Here is a 26945-nt window from a genome sequence, read left to right as displayed (position 1 = left end):
CTGGGCAATGAAGATTTAGGAGTAATCAGGACTTTGCAGAATGGGAGCAGAGCACCTGGCCTGCTTCAGGTCATCAAATGCATTTTGACAGATAACTGTCAACTGAACCAACTGAACTTCTTTAGGAATTCTTTGGAAGGTGAAATCATTAAGGGGAGTCACCATGGATCCATAGCCTTCAACAAACCTCATGTAGTACCCAGTCAAGCCCAAGAAGCTTGGACCAGAGTCTGGGTAATGGGAGCAACCCAGCCCATGATGGTCTAGAATTTGCTTTCCAATGGCTGAACTCTGCCTCCATTTACAAGGTGGCCCAAGTACCCAATCTTACTCTGCCCTATCTAGCACTTTGTGGCCTCGACAGTGAGGTCTGCCTTTTGCAGGGCCTCAAGAACATTTCTGAGGTGGACCAGGTGATCTTCCCAGGTGGCGCTAAAGATAGCAATATTATCTAGATATGCTGCACTATAGGCTTCCAGACACGTCAATACTTTATTCACCAGCGTTCTGAAGTGTGGCAGGTGCATTCTTCAAGCCAAAACGTATTACAATAAATTGATAATGCCCACTAGGGTTTGAATATACTGTTTTTGGCCTGGCATCCTGGAAAGTCCGATTTGCCAGTAACCAGCAGTCAGGTCAAATGTAGAGATACTTAGCAGAGGCCAGAATATCAATCAGTTAATCTGCCCTTGGAACTGGATGGGCATTAGTCCTAGAGGCTGCATCAATTCCCCTATAATCCACACTGAACTTCATCTCTCTCTTACCATCCTGGGTGTGAGGTTTTGGTACAAGGACTAGCTCAAGGGCTATCTGAAGGGTCAATGACCCCTAAATCCAGCATCTTTTAGACCTCAGTCCTGATGCAATCTCTGACATGGTCAGGCTGTCTGTAAAGTTTACTCTTCGCAGGCAAGCTGTCACCTGTGTCCACTTCGTGGATGCAGCAGATGGTTTGACTGGGTGTCAGAGAGACCAATACAGAAAACTAACTAAGAATCTTTCTACCATCAGCTTGCTGTTGACCAGTGAGGTTGTCTGACAAGACTACTACTCCTATTGATCCATCAACAGGGTCCTGAAAGAGGAAATCAGGGAGAGGGTCACTTTCTTCCTCCTGTCTCTCATCGGTGGCCATGACCAAGCTCATGTCAGCTCTGTCAACAGAAAGTTTCAGGTGGTTCAGATGAACCGCCTGAAACCTTCACATACCTAGGTCAACCAAGTAGTTAAACTCATCTTTTTTCCCCAAGTGTGGTGTGGGGGTCACTCCACTTGTCCTGGAGAGCTGCTGGGGCCACAGGCTCAAACACCCAAATTTTCTATCCTGGCTGGTAAACAGTCAGTACAGCCTTTTCGTCATGTCAAGCTTTCCGAAGCGCCTTGCTGGTCTCAAGGTTTTTGCTGGCATTCATGTACTCAGCCATACAAGAACGCAGGCTAAGTGCATAGTCCACTAGGTCATGCTTAGGGGATTTGAGAGGCTGCTACCATCCCTCCTTAACCAGACACAATGGACCTCTAACTGGATGACCAAACAGAAGTTCAAATGGGCTGTAGCCTACCCCTGTCTGAGTACCTCTCTGTAGGCAAAGAGAAGGTAGGGTGGTAAGACATCCCATTTTTGCCTTAGCTTTTCTGGGAATCCCATGATCATATTTAAGATGTATGGGTCTGCAAAGTCAGGAGGAGTTTCCTCCTTTAGGAAAAAAGACCCTCACACATCCGGCAGACTAGCTGTCATATTTCGTCAGCATATGGCCCAGATGTCATGTTTCATCATTAGGTCTGCTCCGAATCGGGGCGGCGTTACAATCCCCGATCGGCGACCTTTATGGCGCCTTTTAATGGAGATCTTTTTTTCCTTTAACTGCCGGTTGGTGTAGTGCAGGTGAGGGCCCTAAAGTGAAGTGTGTGTTGGAGAAAGTGTGCTTAAAATAAGTAGTGGAGATCCTTAGTAACTGAGTTTAATAAGAGAGGTCCCACTCTTAATTAAAAACAACAACGTGCGTAAACCTACAGTAAAGGTGTCTGTTTTACGCTATAGTGGTCAGTGGTCAACATGTTTCTTGCATAGGTTGATGTAACCGCAATTCATCAGGACCAGAAAGTTCACACACTTATTGGTAGTGGTAGCAACTGATAAAGCACTTACCACTGATACAGCACCCTAATAAGTGGTTACTTATGTGAATCAGGTTAAAATGCCCTGAGGTGCAATGCTTCAGGTTCCAACGAGTAGGCGCTAGATATCGACATTGAATAGTGCAGTGTCCAAAGAGTAAGGGATAACTTACATCGGTCCTCAATACGGGACGCCTCGAATCCTACCCTGTGTATGCGCCGGCTCGGGAGACACCTTTCAACAAGCCCACTGCACAGTGGATGATTGGGTGTGGTAAACTTGTAGTTTATACCACACTCCTTCCACATAGCAGTGATGTAGCTAGACATGATGTTAGTACCTCTGTCTGACAAGACCTCCTTAGGAAACCCAAACATGGAAAAGATTACCAGGAAGGTCCTAGCCACCACAGGAGCCTTAGTGGTCCTAAGGAGAAGAGCTTCTGAATACCTAGTGGCATGGTGAACCACCACTAGTGTGTAACCATGTTCAGATGCTGTTGGAGGGTTTAAGGGACCTACAGTATCTATACCTACCATTTCAAACGGAATCCCAACCACTCGAAGTGGAATTAAGGGTGCCTCTCTGGTGCCACATGACTTGCCACTGGCTTGGCAGGTGACACAGGAGCGACAAAACTCCTCGGCATCCTCAGACATATGGGGTCATTGAAAGTGAGGGACAAGCGTGTCGTAAGTCTTGCTTTGCCCAAGATGTCCTGCAAGGGGAATGTCATGTGCCAGGGTTAATAGAAAATGCCAGAATTTCTGAGGTATTAACCTACCGGTGGCACCAGGCTTGGGGTCTCTACTCTAAGAAAATAGGAGCCCCTCTTCCCAATAGATTCTATGGGACCCACTGACATTACCTGCCTCCTCAGCAGCAGCTTGCTGTCTCAGCTGTTCAAGAGAGGGGCAGGTTTTGTGCTCGTGACTCAAGTCTGCCCTGGAAGGGTCCTCTGCCGGGTCAGGCCCAAGTTCCTCCACAACAGTTCCTTCACAGGGGCTGGGGTCATCTCCATCAGGAGACTGATTCTCAATAGGAGCCTGAGAGGAGGATAAATCTTTATCCTTCCTGCTCCGCGTGGGAGCTGGCTGATCCATTCTTCCAGGATCCAGAGCTCCAGCAGTGCTTAACTGTTTTGCCTGATCCCTGGTAACAGCAAAGGCACTGGGTGAGATTCCCATTCTCTCAGCATGTGTCCTGAACTCCACTCCAGAACAGGCTAAAGGTCCCAAATCATTGCCCAACAGACAGTCCACAGGTAGGTCTGGGGAAACCACAACTCTTTTAGGGCCAGATACCCCTCCAGAGCTGAGATTCATAACTGCCAAGGAATGATTAGTCCTGACATTGCTAGCATTGGTCAATTGGTACACTTGTCCAAGTTGGATCTGTTCAGGAGTCACACGTTTCTCTGTCAACATAGTAGCAATGGCCCTGGCCCTGGCCCCTGTGTTCCTGTATGCCACAGATTCCTGACCATTAATCAGAGGTGGTTGCCTGTACTTGCCCAAGTTAGTGGGACTTACTAGTAAAGTGGCAAGTTCCATGCCACTGTCACAGACCAGAACATCCTGAGTGGGTGTTCTGACTAGACCAGAACGCACTTCAGAACCCAGGTTAACCCTACTAATCACTTTGGGAGCAGTACTACTGGTGCTGGTGTTAGGGGTGCTAGTTGCCTTAGGAACAGTAGTTATAGTCTCATTGGTGCCAGATTTAGAGCAATTGGCATCTCTTCCTCTATGTCCTTACACAGGTAACAACAAGGTTTCTTGTTGGAGGAGGCGGTTTGGGACCCACCCCCAGATAAAGACTTTTGGGGACCTTGTGGGACTCTTTCTTGTCTTTACCTTTTGCCTTGGCCTTAGAAGAAGCTTGCTTCTTCTGGTCACCATCACCATGAGATTTCTGATTGACCCTGGTGCGGACCTATTTGTCTGCCTTCTTTCCCAATTCTCGGGGAAAGGTCAGATCAGAGTCCACCTGGTACTGATACGGTTGTTGATTTTGACATTTGTAAAGAGTGTGTTCCATCATTGATATATTGTACAGTCCCTCATAGTCATGTACATTACTTCCATGAAGTCTGCCTTCCAGAGCCTTAATAGCACTGTCTACAAAATGTACCTTTGCTTGGGTGTGTGCCTTGTATGTGTCCTTTGACTTAACCCTGTACTGTCCAGTGGTTAAACCAAACCCATCTAAGTGGGCACTCTTACAGACTGAGTAACTGTCTGCATCTTCTGCCCCAACATTAGAAGTTTGTTTCTACCTTTGTTGGCAAAGAAGATCCACAGGATAGCTGCCCACTGCCCTTGAGTGACCTTCTGAACTTTACAGGCCGACCACAAAGCAGTGATCCATTTATGTTATCCCCCACCGGGTAAGGAGGGACTATCCTGCTCAGGTTCCTAGTATCAAAGGAATGCTCCCTGATCCTAGGCTCACTAGTGCTGCCACCATGCTACCCTAGTCTCAAAGTCTTCCTAACCCTCTGAGCTTCAAGGGTTTCCTTATCAAGGGCCAACTGCTTCTTCTTGATCTTCGCTCTCTCAAGCTTGAGCAGGTAGTATTCCCTTTCTAAGGAGTCCTCTCACTGGCTAGAAATGGAGGCCCCTATGGAGTGGTTGAGATCCTACTTCCTACAGGTGGTAAGAAGGCTTTCAGGGCCAATCAAAGCACATACCTCCAACAAGTTGATATGGAGCCGGGCTTCCAACAGACACCAGAATCCTCTGATCTCAACCTCCCCCAGATGGCCGGGCCATCCCAGAAGTGACGCATCTGCACGACTGTGAGATCTGGTTGGGAAAGGGAAAGGGGTCTGCCTCTGACCCAATCGTGGCTTGTCAACCACCAATGCAGATCTTTCGCAGTTCCCTCCAAAATCTGGACCAGGTTGGTGAGATTTCCCTGATGCTGCACCCACTGAAACTTCATGTTCCACTGCAGATCCCGCAGGTACCATCTGGCAGGAATCACCAGCAGGATGCAGGAGGCCAGCAGCCTCAGACTCATTCTCACAGAAATCCAGGATAGAGGCTGAAACATTGCTGAAACATTCGTATCATAGCCTGAATGTCGTGGATTCATCGCTCAGGAGGATAGGCCCGAAACTGCACCGTGTTCAGAACGGCTCAGATGAAAGGGAGCACCTAAGAGGGAGTCAGGTGTGACATCGGCACATTGATAGTAAACACTATCCAATGCAGAAGGTTCGCCGTAGTCTGGAGGTGGGAGACAAATGCCGGAGGCGAGCCCGCCTTCAACAGCCAGTCGTCGAGATAGGGGAAGATTGGAACTCATGATCTACGACAACCGCCATCACCTTAGTGAACACCCGAAGGGCACTGATGAGGCCAAAGGGGACTGTAAACCTAAAGTGCTCGTGCACTACCATAAACAGCAGGTAACGAAAATGGGCAGGCGGGGATATGGGAATAGGCATCCTGCAAGACCAACACTACCATCCAGTCTCCCGGGTCCAGGGCAGACACAAACTGAGCCAGAGTGAGCATCTTTAACTTTTCTTTTTTGAGGAAGTAATTGAGGATTCTGAGATTGAGGATAGGACGGAGGTCTCTGTCCTTTTTGGGGACCAGAAAGAAGTGGGAATAGCAACCACAGCCTACTTCTGGCCTGGAAACCCTGTCTATAGCCCCCCTGAAACAAAGTAAGACGATCCTCCGTCAGCCGATCGTATGTTGGAAGCATAGAGGGAGGCGTAGCCTCGAAAGGGAGGGAGTAGCCCTTCAGGACTACTTGCAAAACCCACCTGTCCGAGGTGATGTCCTGCCAGTGGATGAGGTAATGGCGTATCCAGCCACCAAATGTAGCCCATGATTTGGGAGGATCAGACTAGGAAGATTCGGAGGCGGGAGACAAAATAGTGGCCTGACTTGACTGCCCATGGCCCTGCAGAGGTTGCCGACCTTACGCGGTCCTCTGGCTAGGATAGGGCTGGCGCAGTTGGAAGCCCTTCTGTAGCAACAAAAGGAGTGAAAGACGGATGCTGGACAGGATGAGACAGAGGCACAAGGATTTGGCTGTAGCCTGCGCCTACTTGAAGCGCTCTAGAGCTGCATCTGCCCAGTCTCTATAGAAACGAAAGCCATCAAAGGCCATCAGGTTTGCATGGAGATCCCCCGAGAAGGGAGACATTCTCAACCAGGCGTGGCAACTGCCACCGTCGAGGAAATCGCTCTGCCCAGTGAATCTGTTGTTTCAAGGCCACAGCGAATAGTAAGCTTTGCTGAATCTCACCAGTCTACAACAGCGTGAGAGAGGACAGCCCAGGCCTCCTTCAGGACTTGTGAAAGCACTTGCGCAACTGTCACAGCGAGTAGGAATAATGGTGTAATAGGCATGGAGTGTTTACTAACCACAATGCTAGGCTGGTGGGAAAAAACATTTTCTTACTGAAGCTATCCAGCCTCTTGGAATCCCTATCAAGGGGGTGCAAATGGAACGTGCCAATGGAAGTAGAGGCGTGGACCACCAAGCTCTCAGGGGTTGGGTGGAAGGTGAGGAAAGCTGGGTCGCCTGGTGCAGGGTGGGGGTGGCGAGCGATGGTTCTAGTCACAGGTGCTCTTGAGCTGGGTTTGGACCAGGACCCCAGAAGAACATTGGTCAAGGCCTCATTAAATGGCAACAAGGGTTCTGAGGAGTAGACAAGGTTGCAGCACCTCCGCACCACCGTGGTAAAGAAAGCGCCCCCCTCCGTAGCCAGGTTAGAAGGGGAAAGCATCCCAGACTCTGGAGAGGTAGCCAAGCCACTGGCATCACTTAGTTCCTCATACAAGCCCATTTCTTCTGTGTCATGCAGGTCTTCGAAGAGGTCCTGCATCCCCTCCCAACCTTCCTCCAATCCTAACCCCTCACAATAAGGCTGTGTATACCACTTACAGCCCAAGGCCTCTGTTGGTGCCGGTCTCCGCGTAGGTGGATCCCGACTGGCTCAGTGTCATCGGGGATAAGAATGGGGCAGGTGCCGCCGGTAGGCGCAGGCAACGTCAAGGGTCTCAGCATTGGACAGGCCATTGGGGGAAGGTCAAAGGGGTGCGACCAGCACTGGTCCGGAACCAGGAACGGATCCATGAGGAGCCTTGAGTGCCGGGGCAGGAGCTGTCGGTGCCAAACCCAGAGGAGCTCCTTCCACCGAGTCTGCGGGGCCCGAAGGTGCACCTGCAGAGTCAGGCTGTCCAAATATGGCACACATAGCATCATAGAATTCTTTCAACTGAGCGGGGGTCACTCCCACTCCCAATCCCGGAAAAGGAGGGAAACGTGGAGTCGACCCAGGGACCCGCAAGGTGGAGCGGGGTGACGAATGCCAAGCCTCCTCAGTCTCATCTTGTGACAGATGGGGCAAAGTCGAAGCATGCTTTACCTTCTTGTACTTCTTATGGTGCTTCTTACCTGACCCCCTTCGAAGATTACAAATGGAAGGACAAAGACTTGGATTCCCCGGAGCGGTGCTCAGACCTTCCTCCTGATTGAGACTGGGAGCGGGACCGAGATCTCCGAGGTGCCTGACGCCGGGACGCAAGCAGCTTTAGGGACCGCCCCCTCAAAGCTTTTGGAGCCATACCCTGGCAGTCTGAACACAACTTCGGGTCATGGTCACACTCCAGGCACCAAAGCCACACAAGATGGTGGTCCGTTACCAACATGGCTCGGTGACAGGAGCCACACTGTTTAAACCCTGTGATCTTCTTGGACATCCTACACACCCAAAAAAAAGAACTGACATCAACGCGCCCAGGTGGCGCCTATATAAACAATGCGGATGTCTCAACGACAAACTCAACGCTTTACGTCACGAGGAGTCGACCGAAGCCATCTAATGGCCCGCATGGGTACTGCTAAGAAAAATCTTCCAGCTCAAGCCTGACTCCTGGAAGTTCATAGGTAAGGAATCTATGGCTAGATGTCTCTATCACATATATAAGGATTAACAATAGAGGGGCGCCAAGGTGCACTCAGAAACCACCTTTAGTGGCCGCCACCCCGCTCAAAGGTCCACCAGCAACGGCATCTCCTCCTGAGCCAGAGGTCTCATACACATCTGATGGCCATAACAACGTATGGTGGGAGATGAGGGGGGCCTCGGGTTGCTCACCAAGTACGTGTGTTGCCTCCCCAGAGGCAGCTCAGGCCCGTCTCAGCCCTTACTTAGTCATCCCTGGTGTGGCCCAGCACTATCAGTCCACTTCAGCACTGAACAAGTCAAGGGTGATGTTTATTCCCTTGGAGGCCCGTAGTGCCACATCTCCTAGTCCCTGATTAGGCCTGTCCAGCCTCCTGCACCAGACACAGCAGGAGTGATAGTCTGGCCACACCCACAGCCACCGCATTCCCAGGTACTGCCGGCGGGATGATAGGGGAGGAAGGCATCCACATCAGTCCTGGCTGCTTCCACTTACCTCCGTTCAGACACCGGGGAGGAGTCAAGGTGCGCCTCAAGGCCTGTAGCAAACCACTGCAGCAGCTCCGGTCAGTGCAGCCCCTGCGGTGAAGCCACTGTGGCACCAGACCACTGCAGCCAAACATGGGGGGTGGATCCAGCTCAGGGAATCACGCTTCCTCTCGCCGCAGTCGCCCTCAGTCAGCAGGGCAGAAAGGTTCTATTGGGCTCCTGTTTGACAGCCACGAAACACCACCTCCGGTTCCATAATGCTGCACTTGGCCCAGATGTTGAGACCGACCAAAAGGCAACCCCGGTCACCCATTGGGAGCCAGGGAGGAGTCCAGAGGGGCCCAGCAACACCACTGAGGGGCCCGGTTTGGTGATGCAATAGTTTATTGTCAGACAGGCTAATGGCGAATGCAATATGGGCGTCGGGAGCTCTCCTAAGAGCCGACCACCATCTTGGCCACCCCGGCCACGCCTCCCCAATTTTTTTTTTCTTTCTAACTTAAGGAAAAAGTGAATTACCTTTGGTAACGCATTATCTGGTAGAGGATCTATCTAGCTATAGATTCCTAACCTTTGAATTTCCCAGGCATCCGGCTGAATCAGGAAACTTTTGCTCGAGCAATGCCCCTTGAGTGAGCTGTCGGGTGGCTCCGCATGATGTTGTCACGTCGGTAGCGCTGGTTATGAAGTGGCGGTCACCTATTTAGACGACACCCATGAATGCGGATGTCAGTACTTATTTTTTTCCATGCCAGAAGCACAGATCCACGAAGTAACTGATGAAAACGTGTGTAAAACTAGGGCCCTGAAAAGGGGAGTAATCCTGGTTCTAACAAAATCAGTCCGGTAAGCATGGATGGGGCTGTAAGGAATCTGCAGCTAGCTAGAGTCTCTACCAGATAATGCATTACCAAAGATAAGTAACCTGTTCATCTGATAGAAACTTCTAGCATCAGATTCCTTACCTTTGAATTAGATACCCTAGCTATACTCTACTGGTGGTGAATTGCGAACTAATTCCTCACACTAGGAAGTCCTGCAGGACCGAACGGGCAAAGTACCTGTGAGAGGCTGGCTTAGTATATGATGCTCACTTAAGTAAGTGTAGCACACTGCACTAATCTAGACAACCATTATGGTGATTTCAGTGGTCTTAGACAACCTTAGAAAGCTCTCTAAGTGGTAGCTGTGGAGAGCAGCCTTCAGGCTTAGTCCAGGAGTGTAAAGCAGCGTGTTTTACCAGTACTTAATCTTATGGTATAGGTTAAGTGAAAAAGAATCACACTGTGTAGTTCTAAAAATATGCATTTTATTACAGACACTCACTAAGACATTTGTACTATCTCCTACCCGGAGATAGAAACACAAACTTAGGAAATGTACACATAAGTAGCACAAATACACACTGGTATCACAGGGGGAAGGGGGGGGGGGGCAAACCATATACTAAAGTAGGGGAATGCGAACCATGACTCAAGTCAAGAATAGACTCAGAAGACGTAGAAGAGGGGACCCAAGGAACCACCCAAGGGGAGTATCTAGGAACCCCATGGCAGTCTTCTGCAGAGTGGGAACACAACGGCGTGCTCCATGTTAGTCAATAGATAAGTCGCGGTTGCAATTTTAAAAAAGAAGGAAACTCCCCAGCGGACACTGAATAAATCCAGTGGAAGGATAAAAGGTTGGAGAGTCACCCCATCCGTGGATACCCCAGGAACGTGGATACTTACACCAGGGAAGCCGGGTGCATAGGTGTCAAGTGACATCGGAAACCGCCGTCGACTACAATGGAGAACTTCAGGAAAGATACTGCTGGAGAGGAAGACGAAGGAGTCCGGTGGAAGCAAAAGGTGGATTCAAGATGTAACTGAAAGCAGAGGGGACAGAGTCAATGCAACTCAGAAGTGACCTTGGCAGTGGCAAACAAAGTAGCAGATGAAAAAGGTGCAGTGTCAGGACCAGCAAGGACCAAGTGACTCACCACGGTCAGGTAAGTCAGAGCAAGCCCGAGCAAGAAGGGAAGCCCACTGAAGCCGAAGGAGACTCGCAAGAGGACCTCGAGCAGCTCACCAATAAAGAAGGCCCACGGTGCAGGGGAAGCGGTAAGGGCGAAGTTCTTGCCTTTTGGAGTCAGTGGGAGCTCAGGATCAGCACACCGGTCAGCTGCGTTGCAGTGCCAGCAGATGCAGGGGAGTGACTTCTTCACTCCAAGGTAGATTCCTTCGGGTGTCTTGGATGTCCACAGGCCTTGTGAAGAACCTGTATGGAGCACAGGCACAGACATTGCAGAAGACTTGCAGGATGATGAGACCAGTAGAAGCAGGAGTCTTCCCCGGTGCAGACTCTGTTCCCAAAGCGAAGCTCAGCAAAGTCCTGAGTGTCCAGACGGTCGTAGTGGAAGTGGTATGTGATCTAATCTTATACCACGACGAATCTAGGGGCCCACCCACAGGTAAGCCCTTAGGAAAGGGTTGGGGCAATTCAGGGGGCCCTCCCAGAGGAGGAGCTGGAGAGTGGGGAGAATACTCCCATGTCCTTTGTCCAGTTTCGTGCCAGAGTGGGAGCCAACGGCTCCCTGAACTGGTTTGAACTGAAGTATGCAAGGAGGGCACCATATGTGCCATTCAAGCAGTCTCAGTGGCACTGGCAAGCGCTCCCACCCTGTTCCAATACACTAAATCCTGTCTGGGAGTGGGTTACACTTCCCTGTGAGAGGATACGTATTGTTCTACCTTCCCCTGCTCAAGCTTAGCTCAGCAGCAGGAGGGCAGAAACGTTTCTCGGCTCGGCAGCAGCCCTAGCTTTCTGTCTGGTTCTGTAAGACTGGTACAGGGAGCACTAAGGGCCTCCCAGAGGAACTTTACAGGGCATGGAATCATACCCGAGGTATGATTCCAACATGTTTCATATCAAACATGAGCGGGTTCGGTACAGCCAGTTTAGAGATGGTCATCGAGTAATGACGCATGGCCACTCTATATGTCGAAATGGCTGTTGCACTTACAACCTGGGAGAATAGACTCTGAAGTTGTAGGTGTGCCTGGCTCATGCAGGGGCACCCTCACACTTAGGACCCGGCACCCTGCCTTCAGGATTGAAAGGCCTGCCTTGATGGTGACTTATAGGTTTTAAGTATTGACCTCAGATATAGGGAAACCTGTCCTGGTAGTAGTGCTTGGCAAATGTGTGCTGCAAGGATGGCCATGATGCTGCCTGACAGATGTCCAGGACTGGGACACCCCGAGCCAAGGCCATAGTCATAGCCTTTCCCATGATGGACTGGGCCCTTATTCCCTCACTGGCTCTATTGCATGTTTTTGTAACATTGCTAAAACCTCTTGTGGAGCGTTAGATGTTCTGAGGACATTGGGCGCTCCTTGGGAGGAATGTTGGGAGGAGTAGAAGTGAGTTCCAGGCAATAACCATACTGGATAATTTGTCTTACCCACCTGTCTGTTGTGATGGAGTTCCAGACAGGCAGGAACTGTGAGAGGCGTCCCCAGACAGGAGTGGGATGATCGGGGGGAAGCACAGGGAAGTCACTGTTTGTTATTAGGGGAGTTGCGGGTGTTGTTCCCCTGCCTCCACGCTTGTTGTTGTTTCCCCTGTAACCTCCTCTATTGTATCCCCTAGAAAAGGAGCCTTGGTTGGGACTTTTGAGGGATGAGGATGGATGTTCTGGCGTATTTGTTTTGAAACCTGCTCTATAGAAAGAATGACGAAAAGAGCCTCTAGCTGATGGAAACAGTATGGCTCCCATAGACTTTGCAGTCTCCGTGTCCTTTTTAATCTTTTCTAAAGATGTGTCTGCTGCAGGGCAAAAAAGGTGTTGCTGGTCAAACGGTTGGTTTAGGATGGTATTTTGTACCTCCTGTTTAAATCCAGAAACCCTGAGCCAGGCGTACCTGCGTAGCAAAACACTGGTATTTATGGCGCAAGACACGGTGTCTGCTGCATCAAGCGCACATTTGATGGATGTGTTGGTTATCAATTTACCTTCTAGTATAAGGTCATTGGCTTTGTTCTTATACACCTCAGGAGCGTGTCTAATAAGGCCCTTTAACACTGGGAGTATATTAGTGGATCTTTGTGGTTTGTCAAAAGTCTCTAACAGAAAATCCTCTTCTACAGGATCAATCAATCAATCAATCATGGAGCTTATATCGCGCACTACTCACCCGTAAGGGTCTCAAGGCGCTTGGGGAAGGGGGTCTGCTACTGTTCGAACAGCCAGGTCTTGAGCTGTTTCCTGAAGGCCAGGTGGTCCTGGGTCATCCGCAGGTGGACGGGTAGGGAGTTCCAAGTCTTAGCTGCCAGGTAGGAGAATGACCTTCCTCCAGCGGTGGCTCTCTGGATGCGAGGGACGACGGCGAGGGCGAGGTTAGCGGAACGTAGCCGGCGGGTGGGCGTGTAGAAGGTGAGGCGGCTGTTGAGGTACCCTGGGCCTAGGTCGTGGAGGGACTTGTGTGCGTGGGTGAGGAGTCTGAACGTGATCCTCTTGTTGACCGGGAGCCAGTGCAGGTCTCTCAGGTGGCACGAGATGTGGCTGCGTCGGGGGACGTCCAGGATGAGTCGGGCGGAGGCGTTCTGAATTCGCTGAAGTCTTTTCTGAAGCTTGGCCGTAGTACCGGCGTAGAGGGTGTTTCCGTAGTCTAGTCTGCTGGTGACGAGAGCGTGGGTGACCGTCTTCCTGGTCTCGGTTGGGATCCATCGGAAGATCTTTCGGAGCATGCGGAGGTTGTGGAAGCAGGCTGAGGAGACGGCGTTGACTTGTCTGGTCATCGATAGGGAGGAGTCCAGTATGACGCCCAAGTTGCGTGCGTGGTCCGTCGGTTCAGGTGCGGTGCCTAGTGCCGGGGGCCACCAGGAGTCGTCCCATGCGGAGGGTGATGGTCCCAGGATGAGGACTTCTGTCTTGTCCGTGTTCAGTTTCAGGCGGCTGATGTTCATCCATTCAGCGACGTCTGTCATCCCTTCGTGCAGGCTGGCTTTGGCGGTGTCGGGGTCTCTGGTGAGGGAGAGAATTAGCTGGGTGTCATCGGCGTAGGAAATGATGTTGAGGTTGTGTTTGCGTGCGATGGCAGCGAGGGGTTTCATGTAGATGTTGAAGAGAGTGGGGCTGAGCGACGATCCTTGCGGGACGCCGCAGATGACTTCGGTGGCCTCGGAGCGGAACGGAGGGAGGCGTACTCTCTGTGTTCTGCCTGAGAGGTATGAGATGATCCATTCCAGAGCCTTCCCTTGGATGCCGGTGTCGTTGAGGCGTTGGACTAGTGTGCGGTGGCAGACAGTGTCAAATGCTGCGGAGAGGTCTAGGAGGATGAGTGCCGCTGTTTCGCCGTTGTCGAGCAGGGCTCGGATGTCGTCGGTGGCTGCGATGAGGGCGGTCTCGGTGCTGTGGTTGGCTCTGAATCCGGACTGTGATGGGTCGAGGGATCCGTTCGTCTCGAGGAAGGCGGCCAGTTGCTTGTTGACGACCTTCTCGATGACTTTGGCGGGGAAAGGAAGGAGCGAGATGGGGCGGAAGTTCTTGAGGTCGGTCGGGTCCGCTGTTGGTTTCTTCAGCAGAGCGCTGAGTTCGGCGTGCTTCCAGCTCTCCGGGAAAGTTGCTGTGTTGAAGGAGGTGTTGATGATGTCTCGGAGGTGGGGTGCGATGGTAGAGGCTGCCTTGTTGAAAACATGATGGGGGCACGGGTCGGTCGGAGATCCGGAGTGGATGGTGTTCATCATGCGTGACGTGTCTTCGGGGGTCACCTCGGTCCATGTCTGGAGGGTGGCGGCGGGGTGCGAAGGTACGGCCGATGGGTGCGGGGGTGAAATGTCGAAGCTGTTGTGGATGTTGGCGATCTTGCGGTGGAAGTACGAGGCGAGGGAGTCGCAGAGGTCCTGTGAGGGAGTGATGTCGTTGTTGCCGGTGCTGGGGTTGGAGAACTCCTTGACGATGTTGAAGAGCTCCTTGCTGTCGTGGGCGTTCTTGTCCAGTCGTTCCCGCAGAGATTTCTTCTTGGTGGTGCGGATGAGCTGGTGATGTCTGCGAGTGGCGAGTTTCAGTGCTGTTCTGTTGTCGGCGGTCTTGTTGAGGAGCCAGGCCTTCTCGAGGGTGCGGCAGGCCTTCTTGGAGTCCTTAAGTTCGTCGGTGAACCAGGGGGCCTTCTTGCTTCTGGGCCTGGTGAGGGGGTTCTTCAGTGGCGCGAGGATCTGAATGCAATTTGACCTTATGATATACTGTGGCCCTATTAATTAACTGTGCAAACCCTACATTATCATCTGGTGGAGATGGTTTTGAGGGGTAGAAATCCGGATCATTGTTTAGATCAGGGTCAGTACTATAGTCATGCCACGGGTCTGGTTTGTGTGGTGGGTCATCAGGATCCTCAGTGTCAACTGGGCCTTGGTCCTCATCTTCCTGCCCACCTGCATCGTCACTATCCTCTGGTTGTGGAGAATGTGTGGGAAAAATGAGTAAATGAGGGTTAATTGGTGAAGGTGGTGGTGAAGTATTCGTGGACATGTGCACTCTTTTCGGAGGAACTGGAGCCTGTGGAAAATCTTTTGGTTTTCTCTTTATGGGAAGTTTTTGAGTTATATGACCAGTCTTTGGGTGAATAAAGATGGTACTTTGTTTAGGATCAGGAAAGTACAGTTCTTCGGGATCGACAATTTTCTTTGGCGTTCAAGATTTGTCTTTGAAAACAGGTTTTGGTTGTATAGGAACAGTGTCCTGTTTCGGCTCCAAATGCGTTTGTTTAGTAGGTCTAGATGCATGAGCTTTGTCTTTTAAGGTTTTCGGCTCCGAAGTCTTTGGCGTCGGAGTCTTATCCGTTTGGTTCGGTGTCGAAGTGGTCTGTGTGTGCCTCGGTGCCGATGCCTTATCAGGATGTTTCGGTGCAGAGGGATCTTTTGTACATTTCGGTGCCAACTGTTTTTCCCATGCTGGCGGAGGAGGGCACGGCTCGGACGACAGCTTTCGGTGCCAAATATGGCTTTTCGGACCCGGGGGGTGGGCTCGCGCCGGACGGCTTTTCTCTATCCTTCGGTGCAGAGCCCATAGGCAGGGCGCTCCAAGTCTTTGTTCTCGGTAGGCCTAAGCCCGGAGGCGAAGGTGTCACCGGAGCCGTTGGTATGGGCTTGGACTGGGCGGGGGTTTTAGTACTCACGTCCCTTTGAGCCGGGGTGATGTTGTCTTTGATTTCGTAGACATCCTCGGATTCCGGGACCTGTTCTACCTGCTCTGGTTCCGTGAGGCTCTCGGGACCAGGATGGAAGATGTCCGGGATGGAACCTGTGTCTCGGGACATCTCGTGGCATCGAGCTCGACGATCCCGGATGGTGGTCTTGGACTTGAAGGATAAACAAGCCTCACAATTGTTCTCTCGATGTTCTGGAGAAAGGCACAGATTGCAGACAGGATGGAGGTCCGAATGTGGGAACTTAGCACCACACTGTGGACATTTTTTAAATGGAGTCCGTTCCATCGACGTCAGTCTTCACTGGCGCGGATAGGCCCAACGGCCCGCGTCGAAGACCGTAGATGCTGAAGTGTAACAGAAAGTTGTCGAGGGTGCGCGTCGAAGGCACCCGATCGAGACAATACAGTCGGTTAGCTGTGATTGCGCGTCGAAAGGGGGTTCGATAACGACACCGACCCGGAGCGCAGAAAGGCATCATCCGAACCCGATGGCGGAAAAAAACAATCTACTGATGGAGTGGATGCCCATGCGCATTGTCCACCGAAGGAGGAGTCACCAGTCTCGTGACTACAAGACTTCTTCGAAGACAAAAACAACATGCAAACATCCGAGCCCAACACCAGATGGCGATCTATGCACAGTGTACAATCTACAGCTCATATGCCTCGAAACAATACTTTTAGGTACAGTGTAGAACTGTGTTGCAAATAGCAATTAGAATGCTTTACAGTAGTATTAGAAATACTTTGTGGTGTCAATCAACAGTAGCAATACTTAGCACTGAAGAAAATAGACACCTAGAGCAAATAGCAAGAAATACAATGTAATACTATGGGAGGAAAATAGTTATGCACATTAACAGGTAAGTAAACATCTTACATTCCCAGTCTTCAGGGGTTTAAACCAACACAGAATAACGTTCAAGTGGACACCAAATCTGCACAATCAGCGGCACAGGAGCAGACAGGTGCAGAGGTCAAAGGTGGTGCCCGGAGCCCAATGTTAATCTACGCAGGCTGGGGGTGATTGGAGTTGCAAGGTTTGCAGGTAAGTACCTGCGGTTTCAGGGCACATGAGCCAGGGGTTTAAGCAAACACAGGAGGGGGCCACAAAGCAGCACAAAACATGCACCACCAGCGGCACAGGGGCGTGAGGGTGCAGAGTGCAAAGTCAGCGTCTGGCGCCCAATGCAAGTGGATTGGGGAGCTCTGTTTCACAAAGAGGCTGCAGTTTCGGACCAGGAGACTGGATGAAGGAGACCAACGGTTGGGTTAGGTAAGATGGGATGTCGGTGGACGCCTGGGCACTGTCGGCTGGACTCACCAATGTCGGGGGCTGAGGCTGCAGGGGTGCCTTTAGGCATCAGGAAATCATCACAGATCACGGTGACCCTTCATGATGAGGCTGCAGGTGTCTTCATGGAGTCCAGGAGTGGTACGCAACCAATGGTTTTGAGGTCAGGATTGCTGGGAAGACATCACTGGATCCATGGCCCACTCAGACTTGGGCCATGGGTGTTGGGTGCAGAGTGGGCAGGACTCACGGAACCAGAAGGCAAAGGAGTTCTTGGTGTTGGTTTCTCTGTGTACAAGGCCACTGGCCTAGGGAGTTCTTGGTCTTTAGGGGAGGCAGGCAGTCCTCCCTTTGTGTGGAGGTCACTGGGCCTGCAGGACAAGTTGCTTCTTCAAGCAGGTTTCTGTGAGGGCTGCACACAGGCTGGCAGTTTTGGGGCCAAATTACTGCTGCACGGTTTTTTGGTCCTTCTTTAGCTTGCCAGGAATCTGAGGATCAAGGTTCAGGGGTGCCCCTAAATACTCAATTTAGGGGTGCTACAGGTACTGGCATGTATTAGTCAATGGGCTACTTACCTTTAGGGTTACTCCACCCTTTGTATGTCCCCTCTCTTTGGGGAGGAGGGCATCCCCTAATCATATTGGCTAAAATCCTTCCATCCAACATAGAGGATTTTCTAAGGAGGGGGGTCACTTCAGCTCACAACACCTTAGGGGTGGTCCTGGCTGAGAGGGGACACACCTCTCCTGCTTACTAATTTTCCCACTAACCTTGCTGCCAAAAGTGGGGCTTGGTCATGGGGGCAGGCATCTCCACTAGCTGGAGAGGCCCTTGCTAGCATAACAAAGGGCAGGAAGCCTTTGTGTCTCACTGCCCTGAATTATTTTCCTGCTTGGGGGTAGGTAAGACGCACCTACACCCCAAGCAGGCTTTGTTTCTGACCCACAAGAGCACAATGCTCCCACCTCAGGGGGGTCAGAAACATGTCTGGAAGTGTCAGGATGGTGCAGACCAGTCATCTGCACACCAGAGAGTTGGTCGCATTTCAGGGGGCATCTCTAAAATGCCCTCTGAGTGCATTTTTACAATGAATTCAGCACTGGAATCAGTGTGGGTTTGTTATGCTGAGAAGTTTGATTACAAACTTCCAAGCATTCAGTAAAGCCATTGTGTAGCTGTGGAGTTCGTAATGACAAACTCCCAGCCCATGTACATGATATGGTTTACTGCACTTACAATGTCCAAGAATGGACTTAGACACTGTAGGGGCATATTGCTCAAGCAGCTATGCCCTCACCTGTGGTATAGTGCAACCTGCCTTAGGGCTGCAAGGCCTGCTACAGGGGTGACTTACCTATGCCACAGGCAGTGGTTTGTAGGCAAGGCACACAGGGATGTGTGTCATGTGGACTTTTCAGTTTTAGCTGCAACAAAACACACAGTCTGTAATGGCAGTTTGTGTGTGTTTGGCGAGGAGTCTCAGAGGGTGGCATAATACATGCTGCAGCCCTTAGAGACTCTCTCTAGTAACAATACCGTTGGTCCCAGCAGTACGTTTTACAAGGGACTTGTATGTGTGGCAGAGGTGTGCCAATTGTGGAAACAAAGGTACGGTTTTGGGAAAGAACACAGGCACTGTGAACCTGATTAGCAGGGACCCAATGCACCTTCAGTCAAAGTGCACTACAAATCAGGCAAAAAGTGGGGGTAACCATGCAAAAAGGGGCACTTTTCTACAGAAGTAGACTGATCGGGGGACCAATGCTCATACTCAGCAACTCCGGATATCCAGACCATACCTAATCTGGAGCCACAAGATTAATTTGGGCGCAGTCATTCCTAATCTTTTTAAGAACTCAGGGCAGGAGCGGTATAGGCAAAAAGCGTCTCTGAGCGATAGCTGCCTTGAAAAGTCCTTTGCGCAAAATTGTGGACATTGTCAGTTTTTAGAGGTGGCAGACAGATCTGTCAACAGCTCTCCCCACTCTTGAAAGAGACCTTGCAACACCTCCAGAGAGAGACGCCAATTGTGATCCGCTAGGCATCTTCGGCTGTGTTTGTCTGTCCTAGTGTTCAGAGACCCCGCCAGGTATTGAACTAACAGGGAAATGCCCATGCGTTCTAGCAATGTCCAGAGATGCAGAGCCTCTTGACAAAGGGGCCTCGTCCCCACCCCACACTGATTGTAGCAGTACCACATGGCGTTGGAGTTGTCCGTGAACAACTGCACCAGCTTTCCCTTGATCAAAGGAAGAAAGGCACTCACTGCCAAGTGGATCGCCTGAAACTCCAACAGGTTTATGTGGACCCTAGACTCAACCAGAGACCAGAGTCCTCTCATCTCTACTTCTCCCAGATGGCCGCCCCATCCCAGAAGTAACATCTGTCTCTACAGTTAGCTCTGGATGGGGAAGGGAAACAGGTCTGTCACTGACCCAATTGCGGTTCATCACCTACCACTGCAGATCTTTCGCAGTTCCTGTAGGAAAGTACCCTTTTTGACATGGTCTCCCCCACTTTTTACCCACTGGTACAGATGGTGTTGGCTAGATGTGCACTGGGTTACTGCTAAACAGGTCCCAGTGCCAGAGCTCTTGCCCTAAAAACTGTTCATATGTTTTCAATTGTAACCCAATTGGCAAGGACTTTAGCAGCCTTGAAAGTCCCTGGTAAATGGTACATATGGTACCCAGGGAATGGGTACTAAAGAAGCTCCCTACAGGCTGCAGCATGTACTATGCCACCCAACGGGACCCCCACAAATACTGCATGCAGACTGCCACTGCAGGATGCGTGAAAGGGTGCAAACCCTTCTGAATACATGAAATTGCATATCCCTGTGTGCAATGTCCAAACACACTGCAGGTCTTACATGCAAGTCACCACCACAGCAGGCCTTACAGGCCTAAGGCAGGGTGCTTTATAATACATGTGAGGGCATAGCATGAGCAGATATGCCCCTGTGATGCCTATTACCATTACTATGGCACTGCAAAGGATCAGGTAGCCATTTAAAGGTATGTACTGGGCACTGGTCATTACGAGTTACCCAGCTACATAATGGCTGCTCTGAAAATAATGGTGTGTGGTATCAAACTCATCTCAATAAGTCTATACTAATGCCAGTATCAGATTTATTGTGACATGGACCCAGAACGCATCTTAGAGGTGCCCCCTGAAAACCTACTAGTCCTCTGGTGTGCTGGATGAATGGTATCATCCAGCCTGCCACCACAGATAAGTTTTTGAACACAAGCTCTGAAAGGCCAGCAACAATGCCTGCTCCGGAGGAAGGTGTTCACACCTCCCCCGGTGGGTTGGATAGTGATTTAGCATATCAAAGCCAGAGGCTTCAAAGCTTCTGCAGCATTTAATATGTAACCTTTGCTTTTGCCAGCCCTGGAGAACACCACCCCCGTCCTGAGGTCCCTTTGGCACCAGAGCAGGTGGGAAATTATAAAGTCTGTAGGCGTATCACGCTTACAGGCTAGGCACACCCCTAAGGAGGGACACCTGAAGTGGACAGCCAAGAAAGGGCTTCATGATCTTGGATTGGAGAAACTAGGATATGTTCACTCCTTACAGGAAGTGGCCATATAGGCAGTGTAGTCTCACCAGATGTAAGTAGCCCATTTGCTACTGCACTATACTCCACTAAACAGCACTACATTCAGTATTGAGGTGTACCTCTGTCACCAGGAACTCAGATTTGTCTACCTAGGAACCAAAGGACGATTAAGTAGAGACAACATCACAAACAATTTGGACCAGCTCCAATAATTGGTGCCCAACCCTGCTGGGCTTCTGGCACCTCGACCATCACAAAGACCAACTCGTACAAAAGCTGCACCTCCTCCCAAAAACTTTGGAGGACTGTTCAGCACTTCAATAACCACTCAGCATCTCCCTTGGGGTGGAGGAGCCATCCCCATGCATCTGCAGGCACTTGTCCGGTACATCGTTTTCCTGACCATCAGGTCCACTGAGGGAGCATCATGCCAAGAGGAGGTTTTTCATGGTTCCAGGAGGTCAGCCTCATCTCTCTGCCAATTTTCGAGATGCTACACTCTCCAAGGGCCCCCTTGCACCAAAAACTTAGGGTGCCGGTACACTTGCAGTAACCAAGGCTTGTTAGAGTCCAGCCCAGACACCACCGCCAAAGTTGACTTAAACGACAAGGGGCTTTGGGACAGTATATGCTCACACACAGTGGCTCTGATGTCTTGTTTTCTTCCCTCTATAGGTCAAACCAAGAACTGTGAGAGCATCCAATGCGAGTGGCCAGCTGGCCAAACACCACTGCACCGGGCCCCATTACCAGGGTTTCACAACAGCTGACTGCACCCCCTTGTTCTAGAGACCCTCACGAGCAGACCCCCTTTGATCCTGCCTGACTTGTCTCACACGTCCCCCCCTTGCAGCCTGTTTTCCAGGTGCCCATTGCTTTCAACAGCATAGAGCTCGAGGCTATCAACCCGTCCAGCACCTCTGCACCTGGACATGCCAGGTCAAGCAAACTAAAACTGCTGGTGGTTCATTGACCTTGGCCCCCTGGTCTCTTGGGTAACAAAGGGCACCCCGAACTTCGACTACAAGTATATGTTTGGAGTCTAGGTCTTGCCTCTCATAGGATAATATTACCAGGTTCGAGGCTCATATCTCAAAAACTATTATTTGACTATTTTACTGTTGACTTGTAAAATCCATACGTCCAAAAGTACTTACCTGATTCCGACGATCTTGGTGTCTAAAATTATATAAAAATATGTGCAATTTTTCTAAATTGGTCTCGGATTTCTTCTCAAGTGTGTGATATTTATTACCTCTGTGTGTACAATAAATACTTGAACTCCTCTATGACAAGCCTAAGCTGATCGACTACACTACCACAAATAGAGTGCTTGGGATTATTAAAGTAAGCCCTGTAAACCAATAAGGGTTGTCTGGACTTTTTGCATGGTGTGCCCTTACACTGGCACTACCACATAAAAAGCCAGCTTCCAACACCGGAACAGGTGTACTGCTGAAAAACATTTCCGGATCCAGTCTGGTGCCTGGGGATATTCTGAGGAATCTGCGGCTAGACGTTTCTATCAGATACACACACAAGTATAGAGTATGGAAATGCCTCTTTTAGAATGGTCATCCCCAAGTTTTTTGACTGATGCTGCTGTTTTTTTTACTCTGAGTGCAACTAGGCCTGCTAACCAGAACTCAATGCCCTAACACAATGTGAATGTCAAATTGGCTATACCAAATTGGAAATAACTAACTTACTTGTGAGTCCCTAGCAAATGGTACCTGGACACAGGGTGCGTAAGATAGAGATTAGTGTTTGGTTTAGTCTCTGATATCCTCTCTATTTCTACTTTTGGCGATAGGTATGACTTAGAATCTCGCTTTCGCATAGGTGTTCTCACCACTCGTCTATAATATTTTCCCTGCTTCACCACCCTGTTGTTTGATAGATATCACTGGCTTTCTAATCACTCATCAACTATTATGCAATTTTACTGATCTACTATTTTGAATCCACACTGCATATGGGTAGGGGAACTATTCGGTCAAACTTTTCATCCCTGTGTCATCATAAACATATATGTAAGATGTTACATGTATCCTTTTGCAGCCTTGAAAAAGTTACGATGACGAAACATGTTGCTGCCTGTGTGCATTGGATATTTAGTTTTTGACGCAGGAGCTGTGGAAGAGGTGTGGCGCAGCAGCCAGGGCGACTCCAGAAACCAGGGTGCTCACGGTTCAATCCCCGGCACCGGCGGCAGATCAGCCCAGCACTATGTGACTCTGGGCAATAGCTTGCTTAATCCTCCCGACGGCCCCCAGCGCCTTCACACCTTCGGGTAATTGATTGCGCTTTAAAAAACTGGACATTTACAATCACAATAAAAGAATAAAAACAATCAACTAATCTTGGAATTCTTCAGTACTTTGTCTTTGAGTTTATAAATGAATCATTGGTTTTCTGGGAGTGCTTCGATACTGTTTTTTGATTGGTTTGCTGATCTGGAGATCTTCCGGTTCTGGCCATTTCACCCTAGGTGGCAGGGTGTGTGTATCATGGGCGCACCAACCGCATTTGTTTGTTCTATACCATTTCCCAAATTGTGTACAGCTTGGGATGTGTGATCACCTTTATTTGGACAGCAGATCCGGAAGAGCTTCTGACATTTGGCTCAATTTATGTAATGATAATATCTTTTTCACAGCTAATTTTAGCAACAACAAAGTGGAGTTTTCGGTTATACTTATCCAAAACAGAGAAGACCATCTAGAGGTAGACTTATATGTTAGGCCTACAGCCTGCAACACTTTGCTCCACTTTGAAAGCTATCACCCGAGACACAGAAGACCAGTATCCCATTTGGACAGTTCCTGCGATTACGCAGGAACTGTACCAATGTACAAGATTTCGATATTCGGGCATAAGAGATTAAAATCAAATTTCTAGCGCGTGGATATCCTAAACGTCTGATACGATACTCGTACAAACGGGCCCGATTTTTTGATAGACAACATCTATTAACACCCCAATTGAAAGAAACCAACCCTAGGTTGGTATTGGTCACCTGACATTTGACCATGAATGCAAAGATGTGCCATATAATCAACTCTAATTGGCATACCTTAAATGCAACTAGACCTAAAGACAGCATACTACCTAAACCTTTGTAGGCTTACAGAAAAAATAAGAACTTAAAGATCTTATTGTACGTTCCCGTCTGCAGAATAAATCAACTAATTCAATACAAACTTCCATTACTGGACTCGCAATACCTACAGGAAACTTTAGGTGCCTTTCTTGTGTGGCATGTGAGTTCGCGATTGAAACCAAACAATTTTCCTTTAATAAGGTCAATTTACAGCTTAAGACCTTAACTAACTGTAGAACAACTAATGTAATCTACTTATTGCTATGCCCATGCAATAAAGGCTACGTGGGTGAGACAGCACGTATGTCATCTACCAGACTCACCGAACATCGGTCTGCTATCCGCACACAGAAAACTCAAGCTCCTCTAGTGAAACACTATATGGAAGCAAAGCACACTGCGGATGATATACGCTGGTTAATCTTGGAATTGCCTCAGGCACTATAAGTACAAATGTACGCAAGTGCAGAGAGGTATATTGGATTTTTTTATTGAATACTTATCAGAACGGGATGAATAATGAAATCCCATGGGACCAAGTATTAAAATATAACTGTGGATAAATAATGTATAACTGGGGGAACAGACGCAAATCCAGCCAACACGGCATTGTTGGCATATATATATTTTTCTTGGTCCCTAGCCTTACAAAACATTTTTGGGTTCATACAGACCTATTAGCTGGGCAAACACTAGTCAACAAGGCTTTGTTGACAATCACAGATGTTTTACTTATAATTAGTTGAATTTTGCACTATACATTCATATAAATAGATGCCGATCTCCCTGTTATGGTAGGTTTTGACAATCCTTCCGTGTCTTTCACAAAACTAGATGCATTTAATAAGATATTCATGGTCTCCAATACATATGGAAATCAAGGTCTAATGTTAAGAACGGGTATTTCCTCTCGGGAGGACCCATAATAAGATGGCCGCCATATTCATGAACAGTACTTGACATTTTTGAGGGTAGGTGTGGTCCGCCCCAATTCACCTTTAACTTCCGGTGTACGCAAGGAACCCTTCCACCCGCTTGCGTGCGACTTTCTACATGACGGGTATTTAAAAGCCCAGGTGTTCACCTTCAGCATCTGCTATAGAATCAGATGGAGACAAGTAAAAGTAGCGTACTCTCTTTAGCCCTGTGACCTGGAAGAGGCAGACCTCCTCCATTCACGCCCGGACTGCTTTCGTCAGAAGGTAAGCCGCCATTAGCCAAGCATTGCTTATCGGCCCGTGAGCAGCTGTTAGCACAGCCTCACTTGTTTTATAGTTTTTCGACATTTGAACAGGGGTACAAATGGTATATCTGTTTCATTTTAGGTCTCTTACAATTACTTGCCATCCAGCTTTATCACTTACTTTGACACTATTTATCATTTGCTTAACGGGTAAGTGGGCGCCGCCAGTAGTAATTTTATCATGTTAGCACCCCGATACTGACTGAGTATGACAACAGGGAAATCTTTTTGACTCATAGTGAATTCGATCTAAATGCTGTCCGTCCCACAGAGGTCTACATACATCTTATATTCATGCCGGAGGCTTAATGAACATCAGGTAACCCTTGCTGACCACTGGAGAAGTTAGAATGTTTTCTAGATTGGATGAGTCATTAGTCCACTTAAAACATATCTTCACCCTCTTTTCAGGGTACTTCACGAACTAGCTAGACGAGTATAAATATACCGTTAAACTGAAAACTTATATAAACCCTAAACTCAGGTCTCTAGAGATCGGGCAATAAGCACATTTTTCTATTCCCGAATAACATCATAGCCCGTATAAATATTTAATAAACAATTTGTAGGTTTAAACAGGCAACTTAGTCAATATGATTATATGCATTAGGTGCCCTTATTGTGAGGATCTCACCGTATGACACTCCTTTTTTCATTTTGCTGTAGAACTTTGATAGGTTCACCCCTGAGGACGTACCGGGCATTCGCTTGTGGAAAATCACCTCTCCTCTAAATTTATACCATTACCAACTCTGGTCATATTCACTGTTCATTACCACAAATAAAGGTAAATATGTCTCATGTGGGTCCCCATTGAAATTACCAGTTAGCGTAGTCATCATATTAGTATCTTTGTCTTTTCTTCTTTTTTGGCAGTTTTTATTATAAACACGCTGGCAGTGGGGTCACACCTGTTTGCTCTATTTAGATGTCAGAGCACCCTACATTTTTAATCAGGTAACAAATTTGCCCATTTGACATCCATCTATTTATTCCACAATGAGTACTGTTAGTGGAGACATATCTTGTCACTTTTCTCCTCTTTTGATTGTTGCTCTTTTCTTTTATTCTATTTTTTTTTTATTACATTGGAATTCTATAGAGGTAAACATAAATTTGAGAGGTTTGTCTTTTGATTTTTTAATTGAGTTTACACATGGTGATGGTTATTGGGTGACAGATTAATTGTCACAAACCCTTATGGGCTTAATGGTTAGTTTTTTTAATATAATTGTACCATATTACGACAAGTAGTTTTTAATGGTTAGGTGAATTTATAAAAAAGTATTGTAAATGACCCCCCACTGTATGGGGGCTAAATTATGTATATAGGACCGTTGTACAACACTGATTTGTATTTTGGTTATTTGCACCCTGTTTAGGTTCTGACTGAACCATATACATAGCTTCCTGATGAAGGCTCAAGCCAAAACGCGCGTATGATCTAACAAAATTTAAAGCCATGCTATTATTGAATGTCGTTTCTATTTTGTAAATGTTTTTCTCTACTTAATGAATAAAGAATTTGTATATATTTTGGATTTTAGTAAACACTGTGAAAACTAGAAATAACAGGATAGCACAGTGATAAGACACGTATTAGGAAATAGAATTCTGAAAGTGTAAATGTCAGACATTGTCTAGAAAATTTGAATTTCTGAATTGGTACAGACATTCAGTGCTCTACATAAAGAATATAAACTACTAATAAATAATATTAAAAATAAAACAAAAAATGTATCTGTCGTTTATGTTGAATCTGACAGGCTGCATTTATATTATATTGTATTGTATTTTGTATGTTGTCTAGGTCCAGGAATAATACTCTATGTTCCTAAATGTGTTTTTCTTACACCTGATCACCTTGGCATTGCCACTATTTTTGTGTATGTTTTAAGTGTCCAATTAATTGACTTTGCCAAGCGTTGCTCACTGCTGAGAGAAATTGCACTGATTTATTATTGCTTGTAAAATCTAAATCTCCAGAAACCTAGGG

At 48.5% G+C, this 26945-nt stretch overlaps 1 protein-coding gene across 3 annotated transcripts in view; it reads right to left on the bottom strand.

Moving 5' to 3' along the window:
* Positions 1 to 26945, bottom strand: part of BRWD1 (bromodomain and WD repeat domain containing 1) — a 2304433-nt gene that overhangs the window by 828487 nt on the left and 1449001 nt on the right. The gene's annotated exons all lie outside the window — the stretch shown is intronic.

Source organism: Triturus cristatus, chromosome 8 (assembly GCF_964204655.1).
Source record: "Triturus cristatus chromosome 8, aTriCri1.1, whole genome shotgun sequence".
Lineage (NCBI taxonomy): Eukaryota > Metazoa > Chordata > Amphibia > Caudata > Salamandridae > Triturus > Triturus cristatus.
This window is presented reverse-complemented; position numbering and strand designations above follow the sequence as displayed.